Below are 22969 nucleotides of genomic sequence, written 5' to 3' on the forward strand. Positions count from 1 at the left end.
ATGTGTGTGCGTGCACGCGCGCACACACACACACACACACACATAGAACACCACACACCTAGGCACATCAGACTCAAACTGCTGAAAACCATGATAAAGAGGAAATCTCAATAGCAGCCATTATATATTACATACAAGGAAACAACAGTAAGAATGATTGCTGACTTCTTATTAGAAACAAGGTGGGCCAGAGACAATGAAAAGACAACTTTTAAGCACTTGAAGAAAAAAAAGACAACCTAGAATTCTACATACAGCAAAATATATCCTGCAAAAGCAAACGTAAAATAAAGACATTTTCAGATTGACAAAAGTGAAGCAATTTCATCTCCAGAAGAGCTGCACTACAAGAAATGCTAAAAGAGTTACTCAGGCTAAAGAGAAATGATGTCAAATGGAAATTTAGAGCTGAAGGAAGGAATGAAGAACACAAGAAAAGTATGTGGGTAAATAAAAAAAAGACCGATTTCATTATGTTTAAGAGATAGACATACACTTATATCTAAACTGCTTTAAAAGACTATGGGCTACTTAAAGCAAAAACAATAACAATGTTTTGCGGTGTTTATAGCGTATGTAGAGGTAAAACACATGACAGAGCACAAAGGAAGAGGAGAGAAATAGAACCATATTGTTGTAAGGTTCTTATACTGCTCACAAAGAAGTATAATACTATTTAAAAATAAACTATGATAAGTCAAAGATGTATATTGTAATCTTTAAAACACCACTAAAAAATTCTTCAAATAGGAATAGCTAGAGAAGGTAAAATGGAATTCCAAAGAATATTCAATTCATTTAAAACAGGGCAGAAAGGCCTGGACCAGCTTCGGAGCAATGAGTGGGTCAGTGGGTGATGAGTGGGGACTAGGTGCAGTGGCCAGGGGCTGGGGGTAGACAGCCTGCCCCTCACGCCCAAGATCCTCAACTTGTCATGAGGTAGCAGTGTGTTGGCAGACTGGTAGCACCTGGAGTGACTGTAACTGCAGAAGTTGAATATCCAGGACACGTTGAGGTCCTTCATCAGGAAGAGGAGCCCCCAGAACATCTAGCTTTGAAGGCTTGCATGTGGGAGAGTTGGAGAGCTGTAAGAAACAGAGACTCCACTCTTAAAAGGCTCATGCAAAAACTCATATGCTCCGAGACCCAGTACGGAGGCAGTTATTTGAAAGACGCCTAGGTCAGACCCACTTGCTGATCTTGGAGAGCTTCCTGGAGAAATAGGAGGCAACTGGGACTCCCCGTGGGGACACAGTTGCTGGCAGCAGCCATTTTGGGGAGGTCACTCTACCACAAGGACGTTGGTGCTGGCAAGTGCCATTTTGGAGTCCTCCCTCTAGCCTTAGTGCCAGGGGATTCCCTGCCCACCAGACAGTCGGCACCAGTACTGGAACACCCCCAGGCTACACAACCAGCCACCCCAAGACCTGGCCCCATCCACCCGCAGCTGGCAGGCTCCAAACCAGGCAGGGCTTGGCAGCCAACTGGGCCAGGGACCAGCCTCACTTACCTGTGTGTCCATAGTAGTTGGCTCCACCACATCAGAAGGGCACATGCAGCCCACATAGGGGGCGCTCCTAGAGCACATAGCTCAAGGGACCAGAAGGGTGTGTGCTGCTGGACCCCATAGGACATCTCCTGCATAAACCCACTTCTCCAAGATCAGGAAATGTAACCAACCTATGCAATACCTACAAATAAACACAGAGAATTAGGTAAAATGAGGCAACACAGGAATATGTTGCAAACAAACGAACCAGATAAAATCCCAGAAGAACTAAGCAAAGTGAAGATAAGCAATCTACCCAATAAAGAGTTCAAGATAATAATCATAAAGATGCTCAACAAACCTGGGAGAAGAAAAGATGTACACAGTGAGAAGTTTTACAAAGACTTAGAAAATATAAACAAGAAGAACCAAACAGAGCTGAAGAGTACAATGACTAAAAATTACACTAGAAGGAATCAACAGATTAGATGATACAGGGGAACAAATCAGTGAACTGGAAGACAGAGTAGTCGAAATTACCCAAGCAAAGCAGAAAAAAGAAGAAGAAATTGTTCTAAATGAGAATAGTTTAAGAGATTTCTATGACACCATCAAGCATACTAACATTCATATTACAGGGGTCCCAGAAGCCAAAGAGAGAGAGAAAGGGGCAGAGAATTTATTTGAAAAGATAAAAGCTGAAAACTTTCCTATCCTGGGAATGGAAACAGGCATCCAGGCCCAGGAAGCACAAAGAATTCCAAACAAGATCAATCCCAAAAGGAATGCACAAAGACACACTGTAATTAAAATGGTAAAACTTAAAGATCAAAAGAGAATCTTAAAAGCAGTAAGGGAAAAGCAACCAGTTACATAAAAGTGAATTCCCATAAGACTGTCACTGACTTTCAGTAGAAAGTTTCAGTAGAAACTTTGCAGGTCAGAAGTGAGTGACATGATATAATTAGAGTGATGAAAGGAAAAAACCTACAGCCAAGAATACTTGGCAAGGCTATCATTCAGATGAAGGAGAGATAGAGCTTTACAGGCAAGCAAAAACTGAGAGTCCAGCAGGACTAAATTGGCTTTACAAGAAATGTTAAAGGGACTTCTCTAAGTGGACAAGAAAAGACTACAACTAGAAATATGAAAATTACAAAAGGAAAAATCTCATTGGTAACGGCAAATATATGGTAAATGTAATAGATGAGCCACTTTTAAAGCTTAAAGGTTAAAATAAAGATTAAAAGACAAAAGCAGTAAAATCATCTACAGCCACAATAAGTAGTTAAGATATACACAAAACAAAAAGATGTAAAATATGAAGTCAAAAACATTAAACTTGGGGGGGGGAGAGTAAACATGCAGGGTTTTTTTTAATGCATTTGAATTTAAGAGATCAATTTAAAAAAATTTCTTGTATTTAAACCACATGGTAACCACAAACCAACAACATATAACAGATACACACAAAAAAAGAAAGAGGAATCCAAACATAACACTAAAGACAGTCATCAGATCACAAGGGAAAAGAACATAAGAAGAAAAAAGGAATACAAAACAAACAGAAAACAAGTAACAAAATGGTAATAAGTACATACATATCAATAATTACTTTAAATGTAAATGGACCAAATGCTCCAATCAAAACACAGAGTGACTGAATGGATACAAAAACAACACCCATATACATGCTGCCTACAAGAAACTTGCTTGAGATGTACAGAAACACACATACTGAAAGTGGGGGGGATGGAAAAAGGTATCCATGCAACTGGAAACAAAATGAAAGCTGGGGTAGCAATACTTAGACAAAATAGACTTTCAAACAAAGACTATAATAAGTGACAAAGACATTACATAATGCTAAAGGGATCAATCCAACAAGAATATATAACAATTGTAAATATATATGCACCCAACCTAGGATCACCTAAATACATACAGCAAGTATTAACAAACATAAAGGGAGAAACTGACACAACACAATAAAGCCAGCATCACCTGTATACCAAAACCAGACAAAAGTACCACAAAAGAAGAAAATTTCAGGCCAATATCACCGATGAACACAGGTGCACAAATCCTCAACAAAATATTAGCAAACCAAATTCAACAATACATTAAAAGGGTCATCCACCATGATCAACTGGGATTTAACCCAGGGGTGCAAGTATGGTTCAATATTTGCAAATCAATCAATGTGATACACCACATTAACAAACTGAAAAATAAAAATCATATGATCATCTCAATAGAAAAAGCTTTTGACAAAATTCAATGTCCATTTATTATATTGATAAAACCTCTCAACAAAGTGGGTATAGAGGGAACAAACCTCAACACAGTAAAGGCCATATATGACAAGCCCACAGCTGATATCATATTCAACTGTCAAAAGCTAAAAGCATTTCCTCTAAGATCAGGAACAAGACAAGGATGCCCACTCTCACCACTTTTGTTCCAACATGGTATTGGAAGTCCTAGACTTATCAACCAGAAAAGGAGAAGAAATTAGAGACATCAAATTGGAAAGGAAGAAGTAAAACCATCATTGTTTGCAGATGACAGGATACTATACATGAAAATCCTAAAGATGCCTCAAAAAAATCTATTAAAAATAATAAATAAACTCAGCAAAGTTGCAGGATACAAAATTAACAAACAGAAATCTGTTGCATTTCTATACACTAACAACAAACTATAAGGAAGATAATTTTTTTAAAAAAAAAACTCATTTACATTGCATCAAAAAGGATAGAGTACCTAGGAATAAATCTAACCAAGGTGGTAAAAGACCTGTACTTGGAAAACTATAAGACATTCATGAAAGAAACTGTAGATGACACAAATAGATGGAAAGATATACCGTGCTCATAGATTGGAAGAATTAATGTCGGTAAAATGACCATATTCCCTAAGGCAATGTACAGACTCAGTGTAATCCCTATCAAAATACCAATGGCATTTTTCACAGAACTAGAACAAATAATTCTAAAATTTGTATGGAAACACAAAAGACCCCAAATAATCTTGAGAAGGAAGAAAATAGCTGGAAAGTATCATGCTCCCTGACGTCAAACTATACTAAAAAGCCACAGTAATCAAAACAGTATGGTGTTGGCACAAAAACAGACACATAAATCAATGGAACAGAGTAAGAGAGCCCAGAAGTGAACCCACACTTATATGAGCAATTAATCTATGACAAAGGAGGCATCATACAATGGGGAAAAGACAGCCTCTTCAATAAATAGTATTGGGAAAACTGAACAGCCACATGCAAAAAAAATCTAACTGGACTACTTTCACACACCATATACAAAAATAAATTTTAAATGGATTAAATACATAAATGTAAGACCTGAAACCATAAAACTTCTAGAGAAAACATAGGCAGTATGCTCTTGACATCAGTCTTAGAAACATTTTTTTTTGGATATGTCTCCTCAGGCAAGAGAAACAAACCCAAAAATAAACATTAAACTAAATGGGATTACATCAAACTAAAACTCTCCTGTACAGCAAAGAAAACCATTAACAAAATGAAAAGACAACCTACTGAATAGGAGAAAATATTTGCAAATGATATATCCAATAAGGGGTTAATATCCAAAATATGTAAAGAACTTATACAACTCAACAACAACTTAAAAAATACAACCTGATTTAAAAATGGGCAGAGGAGTTGAAGAGACATTTTCCCAAAAAAGACATACAGATGGTCAACAGGCACATGAAAAGATGTTCAACATCACTAATTATGAGGGAAATGCAAATTAAAACCACAATGAGATATAACTTCACACATGTTAGAATGGCTATTATCAAAAAGGCAAGAAATAACAAATGGTGACAAGGATGTGGAGAAAAGGGAACCCTCCTACACTGTTGGTGGGAATGTAAATTGGTGCAGCCACTATGGAGAACAGTATGGAGGTTCCTCAAAAAATGAAAAATGGAACTAACTACTGTATGATCCAGCTATCCCATTTATGGGTATTTATCCAAAGAATATGAAAACACTAATTAGAAAAGATATATGCACCCCTATGTTCACCACAGCATTATTAACAAGAGCCAAAATATGGAAAAAACCTAAGGGCCCATCAGTGGATGAATAGATAAAAAAAGATGTGGTATATATGTACAATGGAATGCTACTCAGCCATAAAAAAAGATGAAACCTTACCATTTGGACAACAAAGATGAACCTCAAGGTATTATCCTAAGAGAAATAAGTCAGACAGAGAAAGACAAATACTGTATGATTTCTCTTGTATGTAGAATCTAAAAAACAAACAAAGAAAAAAAACCAAAATAAATTAACAAACTAAACCAAACAAAAACAAATACATAGATACAGACAACAGAGTAGTGGTCACCAGAGAGGATGGGGCAAAATGGGCAAAGGGGATCAACTGTATGGTGATGGATGAAAACTAAATTTTTGGTGGTGAGCACGCTGTAGGGTATACAGAAGTAGAATTATAATGTTGTACACATGAAACATATAATGTTATAAGCCAACGTTACCAAATAAACAATAATTTTTAAAAAAAGAAGTAAAATGACAAGATCAGGGCTTTAAAATCTTGGGTCAAAGTACCAAGAGAGAACCATAGAACTTCTAGGAATCCCTTGAAAAAGTCTCTTATCTTTTGTAGTCTCAGGGGTTGATATGTCCAAAAAAACAAAAACAAAAACCCCAAAACACATTTAAATTATTATACTGAGGATTGCAGAATTACGATATACAGCGGTCACTTCCTTGTCAAGTCTCTTATGTAAAACTTTGGATGTTAATTGAAAAAGAGTGAGATCTTGAATACTGAAATGATGATATTTACGTGTGCATTCCAATGAACTGAGAAACTTGAACATCTGCATTCTTCTGTTCCAGTGAAATTAGCACTTCCTTTCTCCCAGGCTTGAAGACCCCACAATTTTTTCCCTTAAAGCAGATCCTGATTCTCCTCAAATGCACCTCCACCATCTCTCATTGCTTCTAGATATAAAACTAGAGTTATATTCTATTGTAATCTAGGGCAGGGATTGGCATTTTTTCTTTAAAGAGCTGCATAGAAAATATTTTAAGTTTGCAGGCCATAGAATCTCCGTTACAACTATCCAACACTGTTGTTGCAAAAGCAGATATAAACAATACGTTAAAAAATGGGCATTACAGTATTCTGATAAAACTTTATTGACAAAAACAGGTTGTCATCTCACAAGCCAGAGTTTGCTAATCCTTGCTCTATGGGGATGTGTACAAGGACTGACCCAGGAAGGTCATCAAAAGGATTGCAATATTTTGCCAATTTATACGATCAAAAAGCTGAGACTGAATTTTAAGAGCACTAGACCAGGTAGGAATTTATTGATAAGGGTAAATATATCAGAGCTTCTGTTTTCAATGTTTAGCTTGAGCAGCTAGGAGTGGCACCTACTCCTGATGAATTGTCAGCTCTCCTTTAACTCATCCCTATCACCAGTTAGTTGAGGAAGGAAAAACGCAGAACTAGTTTGCAGATGATGATACACCATAAATTGCTATCAGCCAGAAGTGGATAGCTGTAGAGTTAATAGCTGCACTCAGGGTAGCCCTGAATGACAATGAGGAAAAGGGACACTCCCACTGGGAGCATTCATCTCATATAAGCAGTGCATCTAGTTGTTCAGTTTGCCCAGAAAGAGAGATCGCCAGATCTATACAGACTTATTTAGATTCGTGGGCAGGGGCTAACGCTTTGGCCACATTGTCAGGCACTTAGAGGGAACAAGATTGGAAAGCTGGTGACAAGGAGGTCTAGGGATCAACTTCTCACAATGGACACAGTGTACGAGGACATTTGAGTCTCAAGTGAATTCATAGATCATTCATTGCTGAGGCAGCTTTCAATAATTAGGTGATCAAGATGTCCTGTTCTGTAGGTCATTAGCAGCCTCTTTCCATGGCCATTCAAGTATTTGCCCCGCAAGTTCAAGTAAAGTGGGTAGATGGCACACACCAAGGTTTTGCTGGGATCACCGACATGCGTGTTCCTCACTAAGGTTCATCTATCTAAGCCAGTGTGAAGGCCCAACTGTTAACAGAAATAAATGCTGAGTTCCTAACATGGCACAATTCCTTTGAGGGAACAGTTATCCACAGGGTAACAGGTTGATTTCCTTAGAAATCATCATGAGAAGGGCAGCAATTTGTTTTCACTGGAATAGATACTTATACTGGATAGATGTATGCTTTCCCTGGCCATAGCTCTTCTGCTAGCAACACCACGCACAAACTTCCAAACGACAATTTACCATCATGGTATCTCACGCAACACAGCTTCTGACAATGGATTTCATTTTACAGTAAAAGAAGTGATCGTACCCACAGGATTCGCTTATTTTACCATGTATCCCATCAACACAAAGCAGCTGGCAGTACAGAACAGTAGAATGGCCTGTGGAAGATTCAATTATAGCTGAATAAATTCAACTCAGTTCAGGTTCAGTGACAACATCATGAGGGGCTGACATGCCCTCATACAAAATATGGTATATGCTCTAAACCAGCAACAATCTATAATACTGTTTCTCCCATAGCCAGAGTATAATTTTTTCTCTCTCTCTCCCTTTTACTACTCTTCTATATAAGTCATAATGGTGAATATTAAAATTTTAATTTGCAGTTACATATCAAAGTATGATTGTGATTGTATTAGAAAAGAATGATTATTACCCAGATATAGCTAGTGACTCATGGAACGCTGAGGCTTCACTTTTGGGGGAAGAGGGTGGATGTTTTTGTTTGAAGAAGTGATAACTGCATCATATTAGGCAGAAATGGGATGCTTTGTTATTACTTTTGTATGGAAGATAAATATGGACAGGAGGGGTTGTAAGAATGGTGAGTAACCCAATGGTTGGACGGTGCCATACTGTCTGCTGTTAACTCAGCACTATCCTCACCCCTTTCTATCCTTTCCTCTTTAAGGGGCTGGAAGGATAATGACATTGCCAAGAATTCCTTGCCAATAAGCTTCCAATTTATAGGCAATTAGGAAGATGGAAGAGAAGTATAAACTATCATTTCTCCTCTCAAGAAGGTAGATGTACTGGCAAAAGGCAGATGCGAAGCTTGCAACAGCTTTTGGATGAACTTCTGCAAATCACCCAATTCAGTGTTATGGGCAGCTGAGATCACTGGCAACTGTTATCATGATTCTCTACTTTCTGAGTGTCTGAAAGGCAGCACCAGTTCTCCCTTGACTCTCACTTCCCCTCCCGCTTCGATGATTTTATAAGCATCAATTCACTGTACTAAAGCCCTTACTATTAAAATATCTAGAATGGTCTGTGTTTTCCTGAATGAACTGGGACATATATATGCAATAAAACATCCATGATATATACACATACATAACGATCATAATATCTGACTAAAATAATTTAATTTTCAGTTCAATTTTTCTAATACAAGCTTGTTTTCTAGTTCTTATACCTGCAATATGAGTCTGAAGAGCTAAGATGAATGACCTCATTCAAGGTTTCTCAATATCAGCACTACTGGCATAGTGGGCTGAATAGTTCTTTGTCATGAGGGCCAGTCTTGTGTACTGTAGGAGGTTTAGCAGCACCTCTGGCCCCTGGCCTCTACCCATCAGATGCCATTAGCACTACCTCTCTCCGCTCCCAAATTGTGACAAAGTAAAATGTCTTCATATATTCGCAAATGTCCTCTGGAGGGGCAAAATCACCCCCAGTTAAGAACTATTGGTATACAGGAACTATCTGCACTGTTTTTACAAATTTTTTGTAAGTCTAAAATCATTCCAAAATAAAAAGTTAACAAAAAAATCTTCCAGACACACATTGATTAGCTAGTGAAGTCTTCAAGCTATTTAAGGAAAGAAACAATACCAATCTTACACAAACTCTTCAAAGACTAGTAAAATAAATAATATTTTTCAACTTATTTTGAGGCCAGCATAAGCTTCATACTCAAATCTGTCAGAAATATTCTAAGAAAGGAAAATTACAAGCTAATCTCACCCAAACATATAGACAAAAAAACCCTAAACAAATATTAGCAAAGATTATCTTGGCCAGATATAAAAGACTACATCAAGGCCCAGTTATGTTTACTTCAAGAATGCAAAGTTGGTTTAATACTTTAATGCAGTCAATGGAAATTCACTACATCAACAGAACAAAGGTGAAAAATCATGTGGTTGTCTCAATAGATACAAAAAGAGGATCTGATAAAATTTTCAAAATTATTTCATAATAAAATATCTTAGCAAATCAGGAATAGAAAGAAACTTCCCTAATCTGATCATAGGTGTCAATAAAAAATTATAGCAAACATGGCATTTGAAGCAAAAGACTGGAAGCTTAATTCTTGAGAACAGGAACAAGACAGAGATATTCACTATCAACAATTCTATTTAATATTGTACCAGAGGCCCCCAGCCAATGTAATAAGGAAAGACAAAAAAATAAGTGGATTGTAAATATGAATATCATTATTCATATATGACAAGATCACATATGGAAAGCCAACAGGTCTCTAGAAAACTATTAGAACTAATGAACAGATTTAGCGAGATTGCTGGATACGAGATCAGTATACAATAATAAATTGTATAAAATAAAAAAATTTAAATACAGTAATACAATTTGCCCTTGGTATTTATCCAAAGGAGTTGAAAACTTATATCCATACAAAAATCTGCACACAGATGTTTACAGCAGTTTTATTCATAACTGACAAAATGTGGAAGCAACCAAGATATCTGTCTTCAGTAGGTGAACGGATAAACTGTGGTACATACAGACAATGGAATATTATTTAGCACTAAAAAGAAATGAGCTATCAAGCCATGAAAAGACATGGGGGAACTTTAAATGCATATTATTAAGTGAAAGAAGTCAATCTGAGAAGGGATCTAACTGTATGATAATATGATATTCTGGAAAAGGAAATAATATGAAGACAGTAAAAAAAAAATCAGTGGTTGCCAGGGGTCGTGGGGGGCAGGGGGGGACAGTGAAAATACTCTGTATGATACTAAGATGATGGATACATGTCATTATACATTTGTCCAAAGCCATAGAATGTACAACACCAAGAGTGAACCCTAGTGTAAACTATGGACTTCGGGTGATTATGATATGTAGGTCCATCAGTTGTAACAAATATACCACTCTCGTGGAGGATGTTGATAACGCAGGAGGCTACGCATACTTAGGGGCAGGGTGCGTAAGAGAAATCTCTGTATCTTTCTCCTAATTTTGCTGTGAATCTAAAACTGCTCTTAAAAAAATTTTTTTAAAAAGCAAAAAAATTTAAATAGCTTCAAAGGCATCAATCATCTAGGAAGGAATCTAATGAAAGCTGCAAGATTTCTACAAAAAAATCATTTAACATTATTGAAAGAAATTAAAGGACACCTTTAAAAAAATGGAAGGTCATACCATGTTCATGAGTCGAAAGACTCAATGTTGTGAAAGAATCAAGGCATCCCATAACAATCTATACACCCAAGGCAATCACAATCAAAATGCCAGAGGACTTTTTTGTTAAAAATTGACAATCTGGGGAATTCCCTGGTGGACCAGTGGTTAGGACTCAGCGTTTTCACTGCCATGGCCTGGGTTTGATCCCTGGTCAGGGAACTAAGATCCCACAGGCCACATGGTGCAGCCAAAAAAATAAATAATAATAAAATAATAATATTGACTATCGGATAATAAAATTTACATGAAAATGCAAAAAGGCCAGAACAGCCAAGATGATCTTTAAAGAGAACAAAGTTAGAGGGTTTATACTACTGGATATCAAGTCTTATCATAAACCTTCAGGAATGAAGACAATGTGGTATCAGTGCAAGAATAGTTAGAAAAAGCAATCAGATTCTAGAAACAGACCTTATATATATGGATACTTGGAGTGTTGACAAAGATGGCACTACAGAGTGATGAATAATAGACTTTATTTTTTTTCAGTAAATGGTGTTGGGTTAATTGGATAGTCATGGGTTGGGGTGGGTGGGGGATGAGTCTTGATTCTTATATCATACCGTACATAAAAATTAATTTCAGGTGGATTGTAGATCTAAATGCAAAAACTAAGACAATGTTTTCAGAAGATAATTTAGAATGTCTTCGTGACTTTGGGGTAAGCAAAGATTTCTTAAATAGAATCCAAAGAACACCAAATATAAAAGAAAGATTGATAATTTGACATTAGAACTACATTAGAACTGAGAATCATCCTCAAAAAACTAAAAATAGAGTTGCCATATGATCCAGCAAGCCCACTCCTGGACATACAACAGGACAAAACTCTAATTTGAAAAGATACATGCACCCCTATGTTCATAGCAGCACTATTTACAATAGCCAAGACATGGAAACAATCTAAATGTCCATTGACAGATGAGTGGATAAAGAAGATGTTGTATATATATATACAGTGGAATATTACTCAGCTATAAAAAAGAATGAAATAATGCCATTTGCAGCTACATGGATGGACCTAGAGATTATCATACTAAGCAAAGTAAGTCAGAAAGAGAAAGATAAATACCATATGATATCACTTATATGTGGAATCTAAAATATGACACAAATGAACTTATGTATGAAACAGAAACAGACTCACAGACATAGAGAACAGACTTGTTGTTGCCAAGTAGCGGTGGGAGGGTTGGATTGGGAGTTTGGGACTAGCAGATGCAAACTATTATATATAGAATGGATAAACGACAAGGTCCTATTGTATAGCACAGGGAACTATACTCAATATCCTGTAATAAACTATAGTGGAAAAGAATATGAAAAAGAATATATATATATATATATATATATATATATATATATATATATAACTGAATCACTTTGCTGTACACCAGAAACTAATACAACATTGTAAATCAACTATACTTCAATTTTAAAAAAAGAAAAAAAAACTGAGCAACATATCATTTGAAATAGCATAAAAATCAAATACCTAGGAATAAATTGAACAAAAGATGTGTATCAAAAGATGTCATTAAGAAAAACAAAATTCAAGCTACAGTTTGGGAGAAGATACCTGCAATACATATAATTGAAAAAGTATATTTCCAGAATATATAAAGATTGGCTACAAAGTAATTTTTTTAATGTAGACAATTCAGTAGGTAAATATAGAGGTGAAATGTCAGAAGAGGCACATCAAAAAAGTAGATATTCAAATGGCCAATAAACATGAAAACATTAGTCAATGAGGCAGTTTAAATTAAAACCAGTATCTATGTAAAATACCATTACATACCCAAAGAATAGTTATAATTTAACAAACTGATAGTATCCCATATTGGGTACCGCAAAAGAATCTGGAGCAACTGAAACTTTTATATGCTACTGTTGTTGGCACGAGGATAGACAAATGTATACCTCTGGAGGAAATGTAAATTGCTACAAACATTGAAAACTTGTTTGACAGTAATGTACTCAAGCTAAACATATGTAAAATCTAAGATCCAGCTATTTACTCCTACAGATATACAAAACAGAAATGCATACTTACATGTATCAAAGATGTATGTAAGAAAGTCCTTGACAACATTATTTGTAAGAGTGCAAACTGAAAACAACCTAAATGTTTATCAACGGTGTAATGGATAAATAAATATCATATAGTCATACAATGGACTACTATGCAGAAAAGAAAATAAAGGATTGCTACACTGACAATTTGCATTAACCCACAAACATACTATCAAATAAATGACACAAAAGACAGAAGAATAGGAACAGAATTATTCTAATCATGTAAACTTCAAAAACAGGCAAAACAAATCTATAATATTAGAAATCAGGGGGCTTCCCTGGTGGCGCAGTGGTTGAGAATCTGCCTGCCAATGCAGGGAACACGGGTTCGAGCCCTGGTCTGGGAAGATCCCACATGCCGCGGAGCAACTAAGCCCGTGAGCCCCAATTACTGAGCCTGCGCGTCTGGAGCCTGTGCTCCGCAACAAGAGAGGCCGCGATAATGAGAGGCCCGCGCACCGCGATGAAGAGTGGCCCCTGCTCGCCGCAACTAGAGAAAGCCCTCGCACAGAAACGAAGACCCAACACAGCCATAAATTAATTAATTAATTAATTAAATTTAAAAAAAAAAGAAATCAGGATGGTGACTACCTTTGGTTAGGAAGGAATGTAACTCGGAGGGGGCATGAGGAGGGTTCTGGGGTGCTGGTAATGTCTTCTTTTTTATCTGGGTGATGGTAACATGTGTGTGTTAATTTTGTGATCGTTCCTCAAGATGTACATTTGTAGTTTGTATGTTTTCATCTGTATGTATGCTATATGTCAATAATAGTTTATTTTAAACAATGACAAGTGCTATAACTGAGGCATATAAGATATGCATGGTGTGTATTGAGGCAGACAGAAGGGAGTGACCTAAAAGGCATGTGTTAGGAGTTGAATTGAGTTCCAAAAAAAGATAGGTGGAGTCCTAACTCCTAGTATTTCAGAATGTGACCTTATTTGGAAATAGGGTTGTTGTAGATAAATGTTAACTATTGATAAAATGAGGTCATGCTGGAGTAGGGTGGGCGCTTAATTCCATATGACTGATGTCCTTAATAAGAAAAGGGGAATTGGAGCAGACACAAGAGAGAACACCATGTAATACCAGAGGCAGACGGTGGAGTGAGGCAACTGCAAGGCAAGCAACACCCAGGATTGATGGCCACCACCCGAAGCTAGGAAAAGGCATGGAAGGCTCTTCCCTAAAGGTTTCAGAGGGAGCATGGCCCTGCCAGCACCTTGATTGTGGACTTCTAGCCTCCAGAACTGTCAGACAATACATTTCTATTGTTTTAAGCCACCTAATGCGTGGTACTTTGTTAGGGCAGCTGTTGAAAATGAATACAGTATGCATTAGTGTTCTATTTTTACATAGGAGGCAACTGAAGTTCTATGTCACTGAACTAGGGACCAGACTAAAAATTAGCTCTGGCATTTAAAGTCCATCGGTGACAAGCAAAGCGGTGAGTAAATAAAAGATGTTTGGGGAAAAAAAACCCAGCTCTCTGACATTTGGACCAGCCATTCCATGTTCTTTCCTTTACCCAACATTTTCTAAAGCAAAGATTTTGGAAATAGTTTTCTCAGTAGAGAAAAATGCCGGTAAATAAAATGCCAGCCTCTTTCATCAGAAAGATGACTTTCATTCTGTTTCTGATTATTTGGTGACCTAGGTATCTGGGTAAACTTTTTCATGAAAATCTCTCTCCCCACCTCCCACCCCTCACCTCCAGCCCCAGGGGACTCCAAAGGAAAGAAACACACTCACAACATGAGTGCAGCAAAGGGAGGGAATCACTGGTGAGAATTTAGAACTGAAAGCCAGCTCTCAGGCCAAATCCTTGTCATCTTGGTGGTATTAAACACTTCAAAATGAGAGTTGAAATTAGAGTGATCTTGGATTAGCAGAATCCCCAGAAGCCTGACAGAAGCAAATTAAATTCCCCCATGGAGAAATTCATCTCAGACCTCAAAGAATTCCAACAAATAGAACTCAACGCACGCAGCCCATCCTCCTCTGTCTCGTTTATAAAACGATGCTCAGCTTTAGCCACATTATAGTCACATTTTCTCATCCCAGAACATGCTACATGCTTTGATTTGTCACCCATTGCAGAGGCAGCTCCTCTGACCTTCTAGTCACATCTATCACCTGACACGGGTGACTCCCATTTCTCCTTAAAGTCTTAACTTGAGCTGTGAAGCTGCTTTGAGTTCCTTAGACAAAGTCAATATTCTCTCTGTGCTCCAATTCTATTCAGTCAAATTTTGTATTTACAATTCAAATTTCCTCAGGCCCCACCAGTCCACGGTTATGAATGCCAACACCTCAACATGAATAGTTCAAATGTCACAGATTATTTGCTCCTTGACCGTAGGTCTCACCCAAAGTCTCCCTTAGTTATTTCTGGGAACTTATGGGTGTGATGTTATGTTCTGCTGTGGCATGGCCTAGCAGGCGTTTGTTTACCTAACATTTGCTTTTCCATGTCCATGTGAATTGCCTTCCTCTCCTTTGCAGTCCTAAAACCACTACCTCTAACATCTTTTGTCTTTGGCTGAGGATGGTATTTAAGGTGAGGACTTTGGCCATTTTGGTGAGTTATTCAGATTTCCTGGGTCTCTCCCATGTGTACATGTTATTAAACTTTTGTTTGATTTTTCCCTGTTAATCTGTTTCATGTCACTTTAATTCTTAGACCAGCCAAAGGAACCTAGGATAGAGGAAGATCTCTTCCTTCGCAACAGCCTCATTTTATCCCCTGGTTCTGAAGCAGCATTTCTTCCATTCCCTGTAATTCACAGGGTTCTTTATGGATACTGCTCCTTCAACTACTACCTTGTTAAAAAACACAATTCAATCTGGCACATTTGAAGATCCAGTTGGCTTATTAAACAATTCACGAATTTGGGCAGCATCTCATCTGGCCAGCTGAGAGATACTCACAGGAGTTGTACAAAATGGAAGGTTTTTCCTTTGCTTATTTCTTAAGAAGAATTGTGTTTAGTGATTATTTTATTTTTTTAATAAGTTTTTTAAAATATAAATTTATTTATTTGTTTTTATTTTTGGCTGCGTTGGGTCTTCGTTGCTGTGCTCGGGCTTTCTCTAGTTGTGGTGAGGGTGGGCTACTCTTCGTTGTGGTGCACGGGCTTCTTGCAGTGGCTTCTCTTGTTGCGGAGCACGGGCTCTAGGCGCACAGGCTCAGCAGTTGTGTCTCACGGGCTCTAGAGCACAGGCTCAGTAGCTGTGGTGCAGGGGCTTAGTTGCTCTGCAGCATGTGGGATCTTCCCAGGCCAGGGATCAAACCCATGTCCCCTGCATTGGCAGGCGGATTCTTAACCACTGCACCACCTGGGAAGCCCCTATTTAGTGATTATTTTAGATGGTGATATTATAGCACTCATCCATGTGTAAATTATTTCACATAGGGAAGAGTTCTGACCTGTACCTATTATGGTTCTTATTGAAAACAAAACAGGATGTGCATTTCTGTCATGTTATGAATATATTTCTACTTTATTTTGAAACATTTGCCAAACTAATTACTATAACACTGTGTAACATTAAAAATGTTCAAGGACTGCTTAGCATTAGAAGCAGACTATATCCCCAAATTCTAAAACAGCAGCAAGTGTTGTTGCTTGTATAAAGATAAATGATAATTTTTAGACTAATTTCCATAGTGCCCTGTTGGCATTAGCACTACCATTGTACCCTGCTGTATAATAAACAATCTTAGACATTTATCAACTGTTGATACAAATGTTAGTCCTGTCAAATACAAATTGGCAGGTGCCATCTACCTCTACAAGGATTAAATCATGTGCTGCTGCAGTGGCTGACTTTCAATACCCCCCCGAAAGGAGCTCAGGGTGGAGAGCAGAAATGAGGCATTCCGTGCTCTGGGAAAAACTGGCAGAACAGATCTTCAGATAGATATTTTCAGGAGACGATTTTATGAGCCCAATTCTTATATCTCCTCATATCTAGAAAAGCACTAAAATCCTTCATGGTCATGTCTGCTCCTCATGACTAGCAGTACCTTCACAAGACTAGCAGAAACTTTTTGCAAAAAAATATGTGCTTGTTTGCATGTACTCCTGATTGACCAAAATCACATGTATACTGACCTTCCCCCCTACCTCTTTGGAGCAGTTTCTCAGAGCTATCTGAGATGCTATCTCCCGGGCTATAGTCCTCATTTTGCCCCAAATAAAACTTAACTCACAACTCTCACGTTGTGCATTTTTTTTAAGCCGGCAGTCCCTAACCACTTTTTATGTTTTAAATTTTTGAAATTCAAGTGTAACTGCCATAACATAAACACTAGACTGTAAAAAAACAACAAGAACAAAAAAACCGAAATGGAAGGTTTTTATAGGCAGAAAGAGGGTGGGACAAGGAAGTTAAAAGAGTGGGTTTTTTCAGGCAAGGTGACCTTCCCTTAGGGGAAGGAAGGGGTGGGGGGGGGGGTGGTCTCAGGCAGATTAGCTCACCAGTGCTGACCAGGAAATTCCAGACTGATTGGTTTAAAATTCCACTCCTGGGAAGGGCTGCAACAGCAACTCCTTCTTAGTTTGCAATTTTAGGGCAAGTGACTCAACCTTGAGCCTTTCAGTTTCTTTTGTAAAGAAAGAAGAACAAAGAGCATCTCTCACCACCCACATGGCAAGAAACCAATCTCTCTGACAATAGCCAATGAGAACCTAGCAGCTGCCAATGGCGGTGTGGGTGAGCTTAGAAGCAGAACTTTTGAGGTTGCTGACAGTCAACTGAGTGAGTTTGGAAGGGATTCTCGCCAAACACAGCCTTGAGATGACTGCAGCCCTGGCTGATACCTTGACTGTAACCTCTGAGAGATCCAGAGCAAGAGGCTCCAGCTAGGCTGCAACCAGATTCTCGACCCACAGAAATTGTGAAGCAAACGGTTATTGTTCCATGCCCTTATGTTTTGGGGTAATTTATTACAAAGTAATAGATAACTATTACAGAAATGGAAACTCTGACTTTAGCTGAACAAATACACTACCAGAATAAAGACTACATTTCTCAGCCTCCCTAATAGTTAGATGTGGTCATGTGACCGAGCTGTGGCCAACAGAATGTGAGAGGTAACACGTGGAGTTTTTAGATTGGGTCTTTGAAAAGCTATGCATGCTTCATACCCTCTTTCCTATTTCTCTATTTAATATGCATAAAGTTATGATAATGACAAAGCTACAAGATGGAAAAGCCTAGATTCCTGGATCACCATGTGGAGGAGGGCTACCCACTGACCAGGATCATCCATTTGACCTGTTACGTGAGTGAAAAATAAATTTCCACTGTGTCTCAGTCATTACAATTTGAGGGTTTATTTGCTACCATAGATAACTATGCTAATTTACACCTTTATGTGAAAGGAAAATAAACTTTTCTCTGGAGTAAATCGCTAATATTTTGGGTGTCTGTCACATGAAGCCTAGCCTACATTCTTATCAATATGTATACCTTAAGAATTTTATTTTTAATCTAAATATTTATTCCCCAGTCATTAAAGCCTTCTTTTGAGTATGGTTCTTCTGACTGGAGTTCTGAGTAGTCTTTCTTGTATAGACTGTACCTCTAGTGCTTTGCATTGGATTTCCAGTTTCATTTTGTTCAAAGTGGAGACAAATAAAGACTCTTGCAAAGCAGATTGAATGCAGACTACTACTAGATTTGAAGGCTTTTAAACAATTCTCTAGTCTGCTCATCAGTGAATTCGGTACAGTTGCAGAATACAAAATTAATATACAGAAATCTGTTGCATCTCTATACACTAACAACAAACTATCAGAAAGAGAAATTAAGGAAAAGTCCCATTTACAACCACATCAAAAAGAATAAAACATCTAGGAATAAATCTAACTAATGAGGTAAAAGTCCTGTACTTGGCAAACTATACGATGCTGATGAAAGAAACTGAAGATGACACAAACAGATGGAAAGATATACTGTGTTCATGGATTAGAAGAATTAATATTGTAGTATTAATAATACTACTCAAGGTAACCTACAAATTCAATGCAATCTCTATCAAAATACTAATGGCATTTTTCAAAGAACTAGAACAAATAATTTTAAAATTTGTGTGGAAACACAAAAGACCCCAAATAGCCAAAACAATCTTGAGAAAAAAGAACAGAGCTGGAGGTATCATGCTCCTTGACTTCAGGCTATACCACAAAGCTACAGTAATCAAAACCATATAATACTGGCACAAAAACAGCCACATAGATCAATGGAACAGAATAGAGAGCCCAGAAATAAACCTACACACCAGTGGTCAATTAATATATGACAAAGGAGGAAAGAACATACAATGGAGGAAAGACAGCCTCTTCAATAAGTGGTGCTGGGAAAACCAGACAGCTACATGTAAAAGAATGAAATTAGAGCATTCTCTAACACTATATACAAAAATAAACTCAAAATGGATTAAATCCCTAAATGTAAGGCCAGAAACCATAAAACTCCTAGAAGAAAACATTGTTAGAACACTCTTTGACATAAATCGTAGCATATTTTTTTGGATCTGTCTCCTAAGGCAAAGGAGACAAAAGCAGAAATAAACCAATGGGACCTAATTAAACTTAAAAGATTTTGCACAGCAAAGGAAACCATCAACAAAATGAAAAGAAAACCTCCTGAATGGGAGAAAATATTTGCAAATGATACAACCAATAAGGGGTTAATATCCAAAATATATATACAGCTCAAACAACTCAATATCAAAAAACAAACAACCTGTTTAAAAAAAGAACAGAAGACCCTGTATAGACATTTTTCCCAAAAAGGCATACAGATGGCCAACAGGCACATGAAAAGATGCTTAACGTTGCTAATCATCAGAGAAATGCAAATCAAAACCACAGTGAGATATCACCTCACACCTGTCAGAATGGCTATCATCAAAAAGACCACAAATAACAAATGTTGGCAAGGATGTAGAGAAAGGGAACGCTTGTGCACTGCTGGCGGGAATGTAAATTGGTACAGCCACTTGGAAACCAGTATGGAGGTTCCTCAAAAAACTAAAAATAGAACCACCATACCATCCAGCAATTCTACTCCTGGGTATAAATCTGAAGAAAACAAAAACACTAATTAGAAAAAATACATGTATCCCAATGTTCACAGCAGCATTATTTACAACAGCCAAGATACGGAAGCAGTCTAAGTGTCCATCAACAGATGGATGGATAAAGAAGATATGATACACACACACACACACTGGAATACTACTCAGCCATAAAAAAAAAAGAAATGTTCCCATTTGCAACAACATGGATGGACCTGAAGGGTATTATGCTTAATGAAATAAGTCAGAAAAAGACAAATATTGTATGTTATCACTTATATATGGAATCTAAAAAATAAAACAAACTAGTGGATATCACAAAAAAGAAACAGACTGTTATAGGGAACAAACTAGAGGTTACCAATGGGGAGAAGAAAGAGGGGCAAGATAGCGGTATGGAGTTAAGAGGTACAAACTACTATGTACAAAATAAAGAAGCTACAGGGATATATTGTACAGCACAGGTAATATAGCCAATATTTCTCATAACTTTAAATGGGGTACAATCTATAAAAATTTTGAATCGTCATGTTGTATACCTGAAGCTAATATAATAATATTGGGGCTCTTGCATGTTACCACTACACCAGCAGTGCTGATGTAAACCACTATAATATGATAAATCAACTGCATCACAATTAAAAAAAAAAGAATTGACACAAGGGTTAGAATTAGCAAACAAGAATATTAAAGTAGTCATTATAACTATGACACACACACACACACACACACACACACACACACACACACAAAAGAAAGGTAAAGTAGAGACATGGAAGATAAACAGTGCTGCCCAACAGAATTTTCAATGATGATGGAAATGTTCGATCCCTACAGGATCCAGTATGATAGCCAAGAGCCACAAGTGGCCAGTGAGCCCTCGAAATCTGCCTAGTGCAACTGAGGAACTGAATTTGTTATTTTTTAACTTATTTAAATTTAAGCACACATAGCTAGCCTCTACCATATTTGACATCACAACACTAGAAGGTCTAGGAAAAAAATATCATCATTGGGAGGCTCTCAGGGAAATAATGGTTCCTTTTCCTCTTAGATTAGGATGATTAAATCTTATCAAAACTAAGCTTGCACAACCAAAAGTAAACTTAACGTCACTGACTTTACTTCTTTACCAATCATTCTATCCGTGTTTTTGTACTAAACAATTCTATACATATGCTTACTGCTGCTAATATTACTGTAATTGTTGTTGCTGCCGCTGTTCTTCTTCCTTTACACCTCCTTCTTGGGCATAAGGGATACCACAGTGCAGAAATATGAGAAGCCATGGTACATATTATCCTAAGCATTCCAGAGCTTTCAATATGCTCTGCAGTAGTACTTCACAGAGCATTGAGTACAAAGGTCTTTTCTTAGCAGGCATGCAAGAAATGCTTTTGACAATAAAAATCTGAGAAGACAACACCTGAGAAAAAGATTGACTCAATAAGTAACTCTCTAGTTTGTTTCTAATTAGGCAAAACCATTTCAGTAAAAAAACGAAATTGAGGCATGCTCTCCACTGTGGACAACAGAAGTCAGAGGGGAAAAAAACATACAAGAAACGTCTTCCTAATATGATGAGATATTTCAGATACACAGAAGATATATGTTCTGTGTATCTGATGTTAAAAATTATGAGGCAGTAGAATTCCTATTATGGGAGATAATTTTTTTAAGGTCTAAATTTAGTTAATTTTAGTATTAATTTCTTGTCAACAGTTCTGGGTTACTTATAATTAATGTGATTCTATGCATATAATGTATTTATTTATTTTTTTAATTGAAGTACAGTTGATGTACAATATTATATGTTATAGGTGTACAATATTGTGATTCGTGATTTTTAAAGGTTATACTTCATTTATCGTTATTATAAATATTGGCTATATTCCTTGCATTGTACAATATATCCTTGTAGCTTATTTTATACATAATAATTTATACCTCTCAATCCCTTACATGGGAGATAATTTTTAAATACTTCATCAAAAAACCACTCTGGAATGTTTACCTTAACTATTAGTAAAGGAAATAGCAGTAGTACGATCAGAAAACCAACAAGTATTTTACTGAGGAGGGGGAGATAAATACTTAATGTAAAATTTAAACATGCCTGGATAATGTGATGAAGACATTTCTAAAATTGAGAAGGAAATAAATATACAACAAAATGCACATATCTTTAAAATTTCTCTAGACTTTTATAACCACCTGACCCACACCCAATTCAATGTGTATTTTATGAGCATTCATCCTTATCTGGTCTTTCTGAAGAATTCTTCTTAGTTTTCATAGAAACAACAATTATTTTTCTTGGCAGACTCAAATTTTATCAATTTATGTAATTTAATTTCCCAACCTTTCATAAATCTATCAATTTTTGTAACATAATTTCCCAATCTTTCAAGAGAAGTGTGTTATTTTTTTTAATCTGAAGTTAATTCAAGTAAAGGGGATAAATATACTTGTAGACTAACCAACCACGCAGGCGAGCTTTACCCTACAGCAATCACAAATCCGGAAACCTTGTACTAGGTAAACACCTTTAAACCACATTTTAATTTTCCCCAGAAATGAACGTAAAAATCTTAATCTCAAAAACTAAAGGATGCAATAAGAACAATAACAAAGGAAACAAAAGTGAAGAAATGTGAATTAGAAAGTAGGAGGTAATTTTACAATACATACAAATATCAAGCCATTATATTGTACATCTGAAACTAATATATGTTAATTTAAAAAAAGAAGATAGGAGGCAAGCCACAGATATTTAAAACAATACTCATATAAAAGGTTTTCA

At 36.9% G+C, this 22969-nt stretch overlaps 1 long non-coding RNA gene across 2 annotated transcripts in view; it reads right to left on the bottom strand.

Annotated features, from left to right (window-relative positions):
* The window catches only part of LOC309604868, a 100213-nt gene that overhangs the window by 76292 nt on the left and 952 nt on the right, over positions 1-22969 (bottom strand). For both annotated transcript variants that reach the window (XR_014231099.1, XR_014231100.1), the window contains exon 2: positions 1511-1691. This is a non-coding gene — a long non-coding RNA (uncharacterized lncRNA). The remainder of the gene's footprint in view (positions 1-1510; positions 1692-22969) is intronic.

This window comes from Balaenoptera borealis, assembly GCF_965194805.1.
Source record: "Balaenoptera borealis genome assembly, chromosome: 11".
Taxonomy (NCBI): domain Eukaryota; kingdom Metazoa; phylum Chordata; class Mammalia; order Artiodactyla; family Balaenopteridae; genus Balaenoptera; species Balaenoptera borealis.